Source organism: Fukomys damarensis, unplaced genomic scaffold (assembly GCF_012274545.1).
Source record: "Fukomys damarensis isolate Sample0158 unplaced genomic scaffold, DMR_v1.0_HiC HiC_scaffold_38, whole genome shotgun sequence".
Classification (NCBI taxonomy): Eukaryota; Metazoa; Chordata; class Mammalia; order Rodentia; family Bathyergidae; genus Fukomys; species Fukomys damarensis.
Window position 1 is genome coordinate 82010382 of NW_022900950.1, and position 13935 is coordinate 82024316.

Below are 13935 nucleotides of genomic sequence, written 5' to 3' on the forward strand. Positions count from 1 at the left end.
CTTTTTCATAAGGACCTCTATGTTCTCTATGCAGTCTTGTGTCCAACAGCTACCAGAATTGTGTAGCTTTCACTTTTGCTGTAGAAGGGATTAATAGGAATCCTCATCTTTTACCCAATATATCTCTATGATATGAGTTCCACACATTTCCTGCACAGCCATTGGAGAATTCCCTTCTTTTGTTCATAAGACAGGATGGGATTTCCCAATTAGACTTGCTTAGAAGAAAGTAAGTCTGTAGCAATATTAACAGAATCATTATGAGCAACTTCTGTTCCGAAAGGGACACTGCTGGAACTCTACAAATTTACCACGGATGAGGGTGGATAGAGTGAGGAAATATAAAAATAACTTTGTTGATGGCCTTTTTAGGTAACCAACAGGATGACAAGAGAAGACTGGATTACCCATTTCTTTCCATTAAATTTATTGGTACTTTTTAGGTATGCAGTACAGTTACATTCATCATTGGGATCTTGTACCTATACACGACATATCATGGTTCTTATCTTTTCCCCATACTCCTGCCCTCCCTTCATCCCCTCTACCCTTCCCTATTTACAAGAGCTTTGTTTCCATTTTTTCTTTTCCTCATATTTTTCTTTTCCCTTCTTTCCTTTCCTCTACCCTTCCCACTTCCCCTACTCCTTTAGCCCTTTTCTTCCTATTTCACATTATCAGTTATACAATTAGAACCCTATTTACACTTTTAGTTTTTCACACCAGAGAAACTATTTGGTATTTACACATGTGTGTCCTATTTACTTCACTTAAGAGTATGGCCTCAATGTGCATCCACTTAGCTATAAATGTCTCTAGTTTCTCATCTTTATGGCTGAGTAGTATTCCATTTTATAAAAAACCACATCTTTATCCAGTCTCCAGCTGATGGGCAATTGGGCTGTTTCCAAGTTTTAGCTATTAAAAACTGTGCCACTATAAACATGGGTGTGCAAACTCATTGCACCACACCAAATTTAGTCTTAGACTTTTACTCGTGGCCTTTCTAATCCCTCCCAGATGACTTTGTCTCAGTAGCCCAACACTAGTTGCACCCTTCTCTAGTTCCCAAGTCCTTAGTGCTCCTTTTTATGAGATCCTATATCTTACCCACCAGGCCTTATTCCACTCCTTACTCTATACTTCAAAGTGTACAATCTCAGCATGTTAACTTACTGGGTTGCTCACAAGCACTTTTTCTGCACCAAAGAAAGAGAGAGCAAAGAAGTTTTCTGAAAGTTTGATTCTGATCAGTTATTTTCTAGGGTTAGTGTTAGTGTTAGTGTTAGGATTAGGATTAGGGTTGGGGGTTAGTGTTTTGTATTAGGGGGTTAGGATTAGGAATTAGGGGCTAGGGATTAGGTTTATATTTAGGGTTAGAGTTTAAGTTTAAGTTTAGAGTTAGGGCTAGAATTACAACTAAGATTAGGGACAGTGTTCAAATTCAAGTACCTGAGTTTTGGAGTGTCAATAGTACGGCTGGTTTTAGTTTAGGGTTAGAGTTAATGTTAGGTTCAGTGCTAGCATTCTCGTACCTGAGTATTGAAATGTAGGCATTATGGTTAGTGTTAAAGTTAGGATTACAGTTAGTGTTTTTGTTAGGAATAGTGTAGAAATTTAAATACCTGAGTATCAGATTTTAGAGATTCAGTTAGATTTTATTTTAGGGTTAGGTTTAGGATTCGGTTTAGGGTGGGGGTTAGGGAAAGTTTTTTAATTCAGCCATCTGAGTATTGAAAAGTGAGTTTTAGGGTTAGAGTTAGGGTTGGGACAGTGTTAAAATTGAAGTTCCTGAGTAATTGAGTGTAGTTATTATGGTTATTGTTAGTATTAGTGTTAGGTTTAGGTTTATGAATAGTGTTGGAATTCAATTTCCTAGGTGTTGGATTTTGGTGTTATGGTTAGTGTTACCACTTGTGTTATTGCTAGGGTTAGGGTTAGAGTTAGCCATAGTGTTGGAATTAAAATATCTGATTTTTGTTGATTTGGTAATACAGTTACTGTTAGGGTTAGGTTTAGTTTGAGATGGGTTAAGTTTAGGGTTAGGGATAGGGTTAGGTTTAAGAGTTAAGGTTATGGTTAGGATTAGGTTTTGGGTTAGGGGTTACAGTTAGAGTTTGGTGTTAGCTTTAGAGTTGGGCTTAGAAATAGTGTTGGAATTTAAGTACCTGTGTATTGGAGTGTGGGTTTAATGGTTAGTGTTAGCATTAGTTTTAGGGTTATTGTTATTGTTTCTATGGTAATTCTACTTCCTGAGAAGTGGATTTTGGTTATTATGGTTAGGGTTAGTGTTAATTTTTGGATTACATTCATGGTTTAAATTCATGTACCTGAACTTTAGAGTATAGCTATGATTTTTAGGGTTTAAATTCATGTTTGGGTAGGGTTACAGGTAATGTTTGAGTTCAAGTATCTGACTATTTTGGAGTGTGAGTATTATAGTTAGTGTAAGGGTTATGCTTAGGGTTAGAACTAGGATTAGGGTAAGTGATATTTTTGGAATTCAATTACCTGATATTTGGAGTGTAAGTATGATGGTTAAGATGAGGGTTAAGGTCAGGGTTACGTAGTAGTGTTGGACTTCACGTACCTGAGTATAACCACACCATAGTAGTGTGGCTATTACAGGTTGCATTAGGGTTAAGGCTAGGGTTAGGTTTAGGGTTGGTGTGAGGTATATTGTTTGAATTTAAGTACCTGTGTATAGGAGTGTGGGTTTGATAGTTAGAGTGAGTGTTAGTTTTAGGGTTATGGATAGTGTAGGAGTTCAAGAACCTGGGTATTGGAGTGTGGGTATGATGGTTAGGGTTAGGGTTAGGTTTATTGTTAGGTTTAAGTTTCAGATTCATGTACCTTAGTTTTGGAGTGTGAGTATGACTGAGGGTTAAGGTTCATGTTAGCGTAAGTGTTATGGGCAGTTTTTTAATTCATGTACCTGATTCCTGGACTGTAGATATTTTGGTTACTTTAGGGTTAGGCATAGGGTTAGGATTATGGGTAATGTTGGAATTTAAGTACCTGATTACAAATGAACTTAGCCAAAAGACAAAGGACCTATATCAAGAACCTGATTATTAGAGTGAGTATGATGGTTAGTGTTAGAGTTAAGGTTATGTGTAGTGTTGGATTTCAAGTACCTGAGTATTGCAGTGTATCTATGACAGTGTTAGGTTTAGAATAAGTGTTATAGTTGGGGTTAAGGATAGCTTTGGAATTTAAGTATTGGAGTATGGGTTTTATGGTTAGTTTTAGCATTAGTTTTAGGTTTAGGATTATTGTTACAATTGGAATTCAAGTACCTGGGTATTGAATTGTAGGTCTAATGGTTAGGGTTAGAATTTGGTTTAGGGATAGGTTTAGGTTTCCAATTCATGTACCTGATTTTTGGCGTGTATACATGTTTGTTATGGTTAAAGTTCATTGGAGTGTGGGTATTAAGGTTAAGGTTAGGGTTAGGGTTGGGGATAATGTTGGAATTCATGTATCTGATTATTTGCATATGAGTATGATCTTAGTGTGAGGGTTAGTGTTAGGTTTAGGTATAATGTTGGATTTCAAGTACCTTAGTATTGCAGTGTGGCTCTGATGGGTATTGTTAGGGATAGGGTTAGGGCTTTCACCACTCCTTCCACACTGGACTTGCTCCAGTGATGAGCAGGGCTTGGTGCTCTTTTCTCCTCAAGCTCTGCAGAAAAAGCTCACAACATTCCCCATGCAGGTCCTCTCAATCCTGCCTCTCTGAGGACAAGCTCTTCCCTGCCTCCCATGTCTGGGAGAAGATCTCCCTTCGTCCTTTCTCCCTTGCACCCACTCCTGACTCAGGTAGCCCTGGTCTACAGCATGTGCCTATTGTCACAGTATGGTAGATATCAAGGAAAAACTGCCTTGGAAGTGGTGGTCATTCCCTCACCACTCAAAGCTGTTAATCTTAGAAATGCCTGGCTTCTGTACTGTGCCTTCCTGCTTACTCAAGTGTGACAGAAACTTCAGAGACATCCTTGGGTGTAAACAGAGTTTAAATTCTCACCTATTCATGCCAGGGTTTTTGCCCAGACTTTAATCCTTTAGCCCCAGGGAACCCCAGGTTGTTAATAGGAAAAATCCCAAACTCAGATCAAGTTACTCTAAAGTCAGAATGATTTCAACAGTTTCCCTCAATGTCTTGTTTTCCTGCTACCCTGAAAGTACATCTACATCTGTAGGTGGAGGACACAGGTCTCTTTCCCAGAAGGGATGGATATGTCATTACACCTGGTCATTTTTGGTGGTCATCATAATAAATTTGGCTTGAAGAGAAGGTTTTGGAAACAGGGCTGCTATCCAAGGGAGGTTCTACCCAGGAAACCTTATGGGGTTGCTAATTATGATTCTTATCTTCTAGGAAAGTCCAGGCAGGGGCTCCCTGTGCCTTGGCATAGGTACACAGTAAAGAAAGCTAAGACCTCGATAATTGCCATTAAAATAGGAAATACGCACTTTCCTGAGTCCAACTACCGGCTTCCCAGGAAAATTCTGATAACTTTGAGGAGTTCAATTTAGTTTCCTAAAAATTTCTTGCAGACGGCACTCCAACTTCCATAGAATCCTCCTGTTACTCTTGCAAAAATAACCAACTATGATTTTTGGTAGTTACAAAAGAAAAAAAAGCACCCTGAGGGGGGTACCCAACAATAATGTTGGGGAGGATAAACTTGTATCAGGAGATAAGGGAAGGCACAAAGCCCAAGTGCCAGGGCCCAAGGTAGGACAGCCAACAGGGCCAGTGCCAGGCTGTCCAGGAGCCCCAAGGTGGGGACATGGTACTGGGATCCCAGCCAACTGTAGAAGCTGGGGCATTCAGATATGGTTATTTGACAACTTTCAGATGGGCCAAGTGGAAAAGTTATCATGATCATGTTGAAAGTGGTTGAATTCTCCACTGACCCTGAAGGTGTCTGTCCAGATATTCAGCCCATCCTGTTGCTCATCCCTTCCCTGTGAACATGACTGTGGAGTCCTGGGAGTCTGTTCTCCCTGAAATCTGAGTGGGGCTGCACTTAGAATCTTCACCCATGAGAAAGGCCCTCATGTTCATTCTTATTCTTCCTTCTGCCTAACACAAAGCCTGGATATGTTCCTGAAGGTTTTGGTGGGAGAATAGCTATAGAGAAGAGCTGCTTGGATTTTTCTCTAAGGGTGCAGTGTTTGACTTAACTCAGCAGACAGGTTCTGAGGACTCCAATTTGTTCTTGTATGCATTCCTCTTTTTGATAGGCAAATTTCCCTATTTTATGTAGGCACAAGTATTACCCTGTGAATTTCTTTAACTAGGCAACAGTACTACCTAAAACAATGCTACCCACTTGTCCTTATGAGTAAGGAAGGAATCATTCTAGAGAGAGCTCCTCTTAACCACTGTGGAAAACAGTAGGAGACTTCTCAAAAGCTAAAAGTGGAGTGACTATATGGTCCAGCCATCCCACTGGACTATTCCACTGAATACTCCAAAGAAGATGCAGTCAGTACATCAAGAAACATCTGTACTCCTATGTTTGCTGCAGCACTCTTTGCAGTTGTCAACAAATGGGAGAAACCTGAGTGTCCAGCAACAGAGGAGTGGATGAAGAAAATGTGGCACATACATGCAATAGAGTATCATTCACCATGAAAAGAATTAAGTCCTGCCATTTACAACAACATGGATGGAGCCAGAGATTGTTAAGTGAAATAGATAAGGCACTGCAAGACAAGTAATGCATATTCTCTCACAAATGAGATGAAAAAGTTGATCTCATGGAAGTTAAGAATATAATGGTTCACCAGAGGCTGAGGGGAGTCAGAGGGAGGGCTGGGGAAAAGCTTATTGAAGAGCACTAGGTTACAGTGCTAAGGAGCAAGAAATCATGGTGTTCTATTGCACAGTGTATCTGCATCAGCTGTAGATAGAGATTTTGTACTGTATGTCTCCAGAAGCTAGATGAAAAGATATGGTGAATGTTGGAGAAAATAGATATGTCTACCCTTATTTAAATGTAATACAAAGTATATATGTGTCAAAACATCACATAAATATGTGTTCTATAATTTTATGAACCAGTTAAAAAGTAAATTTAAATTTAAAACATACAAAGCGCTCAGAAGAGTGGCAGAAAAAAATTGTAATGAAAGAAGGGTGTGAACTGAAATAAAAGCATGAGTATGGAGAAAAGCTGGCAATCCTTACATATGCATTACAAAGGTATCTGAAGGAGATGTGGGGTCCCAGGTGGTAGATATGTCACTTGGGCTAGGTGGTGCTCATCTTGCAGAGCTCAGGAGGGTCCAAAGCTGCCAGCCTGGCCACATTTCAGCCCCGTCTACCTTGGGTGTGATGTCTAAAGTCCAAAAGCAAGGAGACCACACACAAAGGCCACATGCTGCAGGATTCAAACTGTAGTGAATGATCAAGAGAGGTGGAGAGAGAGAAAGAGGGAGAAGGTAGGGAGAGCGAGAGACATGGTGTCAGCAACTGGAGAGGAAGTAGGCATGCAGTTACAGCTGTTTATGATTGTCAGATTCATTTTAGGGTGCTGGATGAAGAAGACATCAGTAGAGGTGGTAGTTGCAAAGCACTGCAAATATCTTAAGCCAAAGAATGGACTAATTTTGTTGTTGTTTTTCCTAGCAACGATGATTTATTGAGCTCTACAGAGGAAATGTAACACTATTCCACTTGGAGTAGCAAAATTATGTCTGGCTCTCACAGAGGAAACACAGATTAGCAATACACTTCCAATAAAGCCTGGTTAGTCCTGCTAACTATGTTAGACTTGGGAAGTTTCCTTTAGTCTTCTCAAATTAATATTTTTCTAGAACAATTCTGGTATTTCAACTAAACATCAAGAGCAAAATTCACAGACTTATAAAATATGTGATTTGTGCTTAAAAAATTACTAGTTTTTGGATAGCCTCTATTTTTGGAAGTGATTTCAGCCCTCCATGTGATACAGAGAACTTTTGTAAATAATCTAAAAACCTAAAAAATGTTAGGAAAATGTAAAATGACTTCTGCTGTATCTAATAGCAATCTTCTTGCTTTAATTTGAAATCAACAGACACCGGAGTCACTGGCCATCAAGGGAGACATCTGGCCTCATCGCTAACCTTGAATACCCCCTTCCTGTGCACTAGAATAGATAGCTAGAGTAATCTTTAGGCAAACTCCCTAACTACAAGGAATTGTTATGCTGGGTTAAAGTTAACTGTCTTGTTACTGTAATTTTTACATGGGTAGTGTGAACTGAGGGAATGAAATGTAACCATCTGAATGAGATCATGGCTGTAAAACCTGTAAAAGAGGAAACTGCAACCCAATAGGAGTTCGATCACTGGCACTGCTCTTAGTGTTACTGATCTTTTGTTGACAAAATAAACTTTTTGTTATTTTACTTCCATTCAGCTCATCTCTATGTGTGTGTCACTTGCCAATTCCTCCCACAACATATGAAGTGTTTTATAAATATTTTGGAATACATCTAAAAGCTTTATCCTAGAAGAATTGTCTAGTTTTGAAAATGGTTAATTTTATGCTATGTAAATTTCACTTCAATTATTAAGAAGAAGAAGAAAAAAACAGAATAAGCAAAACCAAAAATGTATATGCCCATTGGCTAGTGGATGAATAGTTAAAGAAAAAAAACCCAAAACCCAAACATCCTCTTTCACTGAATACATAGCTGTTGCTCTTGGCACCTCCTGCAGGAAAATGTACATCGGTGCACTTGCTAATCTCCCTGGAATCCCACGGCAAAACCCAGGTAAAGCATGGTTGTTTTCTGAATCCCAGGAGACTTTCGCCACTCCTTCTACACTGGTTTTGCTCCAGTGATGAGCAGGGCTTCTTGCTGTTTTCTCCTCAAACTCTGAGGAAAAAGTTCACAACATTCCCCATCAGAGCCTCTCAGTATTGCCTCTATGAGGACGAGCTCTCTCCTGCATACCCCTCTAGGAGAAGACCTCCCTTCATCCCTTCTCCCTTGCACTGACTTCTGCCTCAGGTAGCACTCACCTACAGCACTGTGCCTATCATCAGTCCTGGTGTGTGCAGTGATTTCTACCCCCATTCAGAGAATAGGCTGCCTCTCTCTAGGGTCTCCTCCCTGCTGAGCTGGTGCACAAGCTGCCCAGTTCTGCCCCATGGCTTCCTTTTTTGGGGTCCAATTTCTGATGCAAAGCATAAGTTCTCTCAGTATGAAAGCTTTGTGTGCAGGTGCCTCAGGGAGTGACACTGTGTAGGAGCAGCAGGCTGTGGGTACAGGGCTGGGCTGTGGGAGGAGCGGGGTCTGAGAGGAGGGCAGGTGAGTCAGAAGGTGGAGCAGGCAGATGTGCTCTGCAGAAAGATAATCAAAATCAGCCAATAAAGGGATTAGGTCATTTTGCACTCAGCAGCATGTTTTATTTATTTAAATCAGATCTTTGTGTCAGGCATTCAGGTTGTTTTTGAAGGCAGTTGGGAATAAAGTGAACAAAAACTACCTCTGATTCAGAAATGTACATCCTCCTCCCCCTTCCTCTTCCTCTCCCTTCCTCTTCCTCTCCCTTTCCTCAGTCTCCTCCTTCTCTCCCCTGTCCTCATCTTTCTGCTCCTCCCTTTCTTCTAACAACTGCATTGATAGATAATGCACATATCACACAACTCACTTGTTCCAGGGCTTTTGATACATTCAGTGTTATGCAGTGTTAGAGGGGAAAGGACTTGGAAGATTGCACAGGGCACACTGTAAAGCCTGGCCTGGACAAGGTCTGGAGCACGCATAGAACCTGCTGGCTATGCCTCAGACCAGCTGCTTACATTTGCAAGGGTGGAGGGTGAGTGAAAGATGGGTCAGCCTCTCATGTGATATTGTTCTTCATTCAAGATGGTTTCCCACTGCTTTCAGACTCCCTCTGGTGTTGTTGAAAAACTCTGGCATTTTCCCTCCTCCAGAAGGAGGAGCAGAGTGAGAGAAGCTGCATTAGATCCAGAGATAGCAGGGATTCAAGGTTAAGGGCAGCAGGCCAGGCCCAAGCCACAATTGCCATGGGATAGAGAAACCAGAATCTGTCTTTCTGAATCCACTTTGTAGCATGTATACCTCAGCAGAGCTCTGAGTGTGGCTGACACTGCTTGTTCCACTTGGCCTCACCGCATGCTTCACCAGTGACAGGCAGGCTAAGGGACTCACCAAGTGGCCAAATCCAGTTGGTTCTCAAGCATGTATTTTCTTTGGCCAAGGTCTTGCCCTTGAAAATTTGAAAAATAAAGCATGCTGCAGAGTTTTATGTTATAAATAATGAACTTATTAATCAGGATCCAGCAATAATAAAATAAATAGGTAGCCAATTTTGATATTATTATTTGCAAGGATTGATTAAATAAAAGAATTATAATAGCATAGAATTTACAGTATCTTCTATAAGAACTTGAGTGGACTCTGACATATTTCAAAGTAACAACAAAAGAAGAGCACAGGAGTTCCCAATACATAAAAATGTGTTGGGCTGGGAATTTAGCTTGGTGACACCTTGCAAAAGCAAGGTCTTGAGTTCTATCCTGAGTACCAAAAAAAAAAAAATAATAATAATGATGAATGTCTGAGATGGAAACATGATCATTATACATTGTTTGTATCTATCAAATTATTTTACTGTGTCCATAAGTTGTACAAGTGATGTATCTCAATAAAATAATAATGATTGAAAAATAAAGAAAAAATTTGATAGAGGAACAATGTGAACATATTTCAGGACTTTTGATAAATGTTAAAAAAGCCTGGGGATATAGGTCAGTGGTAGATTGCTTGCTTAATATGAAGAAAACCATGGGCTCAATTCCTAGCACTGGGAAAAAAAGGAAAATAACCAGCAAAAAGAAAATTAGCAGTAGCAACACAATAAACACAATCAAGGATGTAATAATAATAGCATAAACTAAAAGAGAAAGTACACATAATTTTTAAAGAATTAAAATGTTGTCAAGCCATGCATTAAAAAGAGAAAATAGAACTGAAAGACAAATATAAGATAGAGCTTGGAGGAATAAATGTTATTATCACTGAATTAAAAATTTAATAAGATATTTGAGCAATAGACTTAAACATTGATGCAGAGAGGATTTGTGAACTAGAAGAAAAATGTGAAGAACTAGTTTAGAATTCACCCCAAAGAAAAAAAGTTTCTGCATATAGAAAATGTTGGGTTCCATGATGGCCAAATGGGGGCTCCCAGTACTCACTTTCTCCTCCGTAAAGAAGAACCAGAAGAAGGTGTAGAGCTACAGTATGAGGTGAGTGACTGTGGGCGAACACTGGAAGTTAGCAAGGGGAAGTCTGAAACCTTGTAGTACTCAGAGACCAGGAACGGCAGCATAAAGAGAGGAACAAAGCACCCAGGAGCTGTGACCTACTCACCAGCAGCGGGGAAGCACCTTCCCTTTGCAGGGGAGTGGGTGAATAGGAGGGCCTCAGCAAGCTCCATCTGCTCAGATGCCAGCAATTCCCAGGCACAGAAGGCCTGCAGCCCAGTTAGAGGACCAACCTAGGATCCATACAACAGCTTGGTCTTGGACAGTAACTCATACCGTCTCCCCACCAAGCCCCAGAATTCAGTTGCTGTAGGTGGCATGACCTGAGAAGGATCTGTCTTCTGAACTCACACTGCCCCTGGGGTCAGAAGCAGCTGTACACAGATATTCTACCAGGCTAGCCAGGGAACTGCATCCCCCCAAATCCAATTTAAACCAGCATTGAAGCCTTCTCAGTGAGAGGAGAGTGAAGGAGCTGCCCCCCCATCCATGAGAGACCAGGGCACTTGTCCTCTGTGACCTAAAACGTGACTGAAAGCAGGCACTACTGTGGATCCCTACCAGTACTTATCCCTTGCTGCATGCTACCAATGGGACCAGGAGTGGGACTTGTAGAACACTGCATGGTTCTCCACTGCCACTTCCCCTGGGCTGAGAAAGGGCACTGAAGGGGTGCCGACTTTATCACCACCACCTCTGGGAACAACTACATGTGGGCTAATGTTGCTGTGGACTAAGGGCATGATCTGCAGGCTGCCACCACTGCAGGGCTGCCAGTGCCTGAGGCCCCGGCCAGTAATAGAGCTTGCCTCAGTAGTGCCTGAAGATATGCCCACTTCCAAATCATGCCACCATTCTTGTTTTTGGAGTGGCTTCCTCACATTGACTATTGTGTGTACCACACTCATTTGGGGTGCTAGACTGTCTCCTCTCCTGAATGGTCCTTGCAGACAGTGGGTCTCCTTGATCCTAGTGCAACATGCACTGTGCCACAAGCCCTTAATCATAGTCAGAAAAACTGAAGCATCAACACTGCATACCAAACTGGAAACCCAAAACACAGTATCAAGAGAAATCTGCATAATACAGAAGCAACCCTGCAAAAGTGAAAAAATCAATCCACCAACACATAAATCTCAAAATAGGGTCATTAGCAAAGTAAAAAGAAAGGTAATGTGTACTTTTAAAAGAATATAACTCTAGCAAAAGATCCTAAAGAAAACAATATGGATAAAATACCCAACAAAAAAGTTTTAAAAATACTTATAAAGAAGATCAATGATATTTAAGAGAAGACAAAAAAGTTGAATAATGTTAAAAAATGCATGATATGAATGAGAAGTTAAAAAAAAGTGGCAGATTTTCAAAAGGAACTGCAAAGAGATCTTTGAAATAGAAAGTTTGATAAGCCAAGTATTGAGTGCTATTGAGGCTAAATGTGTTGGTACATGCCTGTTATCTCAGCAATCAGGGGACAAAAATTCTAAACAAAAAAATAGGAGTAAGTTCAAAAAAAATGATAAGAGTAAGTTCTTTCATATCAGTGATAAGCTTGTATGTAACAGACTAAATTACCCAATTAAAAGCTACAGACTAGCCAAATTAATACAAAAACAAGACTTAATTATATGTTGTCTACTAGAAACAGAGACACTGAAAGTGACTGGATGAACACAATATGCCATGCAAACAGAAACCCTAAGTAAGCAAGAATAGCTATTATATTAGACAAGATGGGCTCAAAGACAAAAACTATGAAAAGAGACAAGGTCACCACATAATAATCAATGGATCAGCTCAACAAGAAGATGTAACCAATTTATATGTATGTGCACCTAATGCTAGACCACCACAAAGGAAATATTAGTAGATCTAAAGGAAGAGATTGGTTCTAACATAGTAATAGTGTGAAGTTTCAACACCCCATTTTCAACAACAGACAAATCATCCACACCACCCCCATAACCGAAAAACCAAAACTAACAAAGCAACATCAGTGTTAAACTATACTATGGACCAATTAGACCTAGAGACATGTGCAGTTTCATCCATCCAACAGCTGCAGTCAGTATACACACGCTTTCCATCACCCATTCTCCAACCTTAAGCAGCACAGCTATCACCAGGCCAATGATCAGACAATGTATTGGAACTACTCTGCTCTAGCAGAGCAGACACATTTCATCCTGAATCACCACCAGTGGTGTGAGTGTCAGTGCAACCTGAGGACTCCGTAGGTGTTTATGGCTGTCATACTCAGGCATAAGCCATACTTGCATTGGCTTAGGTGGACAAGGAATTACCTTTTCTAGCACTACTCTAACTTTGGACAGCAAACAGGATCCAATTAGGAAAGGGTAGGAAAGGGTAGTAAGCACAAAACTTTGTCCTGGGCTGGTGAAACATGAATTGGGAAGATCCTACTTTCTGCCATCCCAAAGCCTATCTATGAACAGAGCCTCTGGAACAGTTCTAGTGCCAGAGGAAGATATGTGGCCCCAGTTTATTGGACTTCTATTCCAGCTGGCATCATGTATGGATGGTTACAACCATCTGGTGCCACAAGTCTACCTCACCATAGCAGTATGTGCCTGGATTTACCCCAGTGTTGTGCTTGTCTCAGTGACAGACTGGTGACACTGCTGACCACAGGTGTGACATAGGAGACTGGGGCTAATGCATTCATGGTGATTCTGTCCAGAGCCAAGCAGAATCCTACAGTGCTTGATAACAGGCTAGTCACTGTGGAGAAGACAACTGGAGCTATACCAGTCCTAGCAAAAGCCTTGTGAGGACAGACTACTCTTACTAGTTCATTTTTGATGTCCTGGTTCATTTTTAACAACATACCAACAATGTATTTGGGGGAAAACCTGGACTTGGATTGTCCTCTAGTACTGAAACAATGACAGCACACCCACAATCGAGTACTGGTAAAGCTGGACTTGGGTGCCACCTAGTACTGAGATAGTGGAAAGCTCAAAGAAAGCAAGCAGCTGCTTAGAATTTCTGAAAAGACTGCCACAAACAGAGTCACGTTAGGAAGAATAGAATAAATACCCAATCCTTCAATTCCCAGATAATATCACATGCTAGTGAACATTAAGAGATTTCAGCCAATCATGAGCCCACCTAACAAGTCATCAGAAACTGATCAGACAGTAATCGATATGGGAAAAGTTTTAAAACAGCTGTTTTAAATAAACTCAATAAGTTTGAAGGAAACACATGCACGTTTCAATACTCAGAGAAATTTAACAAAAAGATGGAAGCAATTTGAAAAAAAGCAAAAGAAATTCTTGACCTAAAATATACACTAAGAAAAATTAAAAACATGATAGAAGATATCCATACCAGAATAGACCAAACAGAAGAATTAGTGGGCTCAAAGACTGTTTGAAAATTTGTTCAGAGGAGATAAAAAAAAAAAAAGTGAAAAAGAATAAAGAAAGCTTATGAGAATTTTGGGACAGTATTTTTTTTTCTTTTTTGAGACTGGGCCTCACTGTGTATTTCAGGCAGCCCTCAAACTGCAGTGATCAGCCTGCTTCAGCCTCCCGAGTGCTAGCATTACAGGCATGTGCCACCATGTCCAGTAAGGGAGAGTATTAAAAGAGCAAATATTCAAATTATTA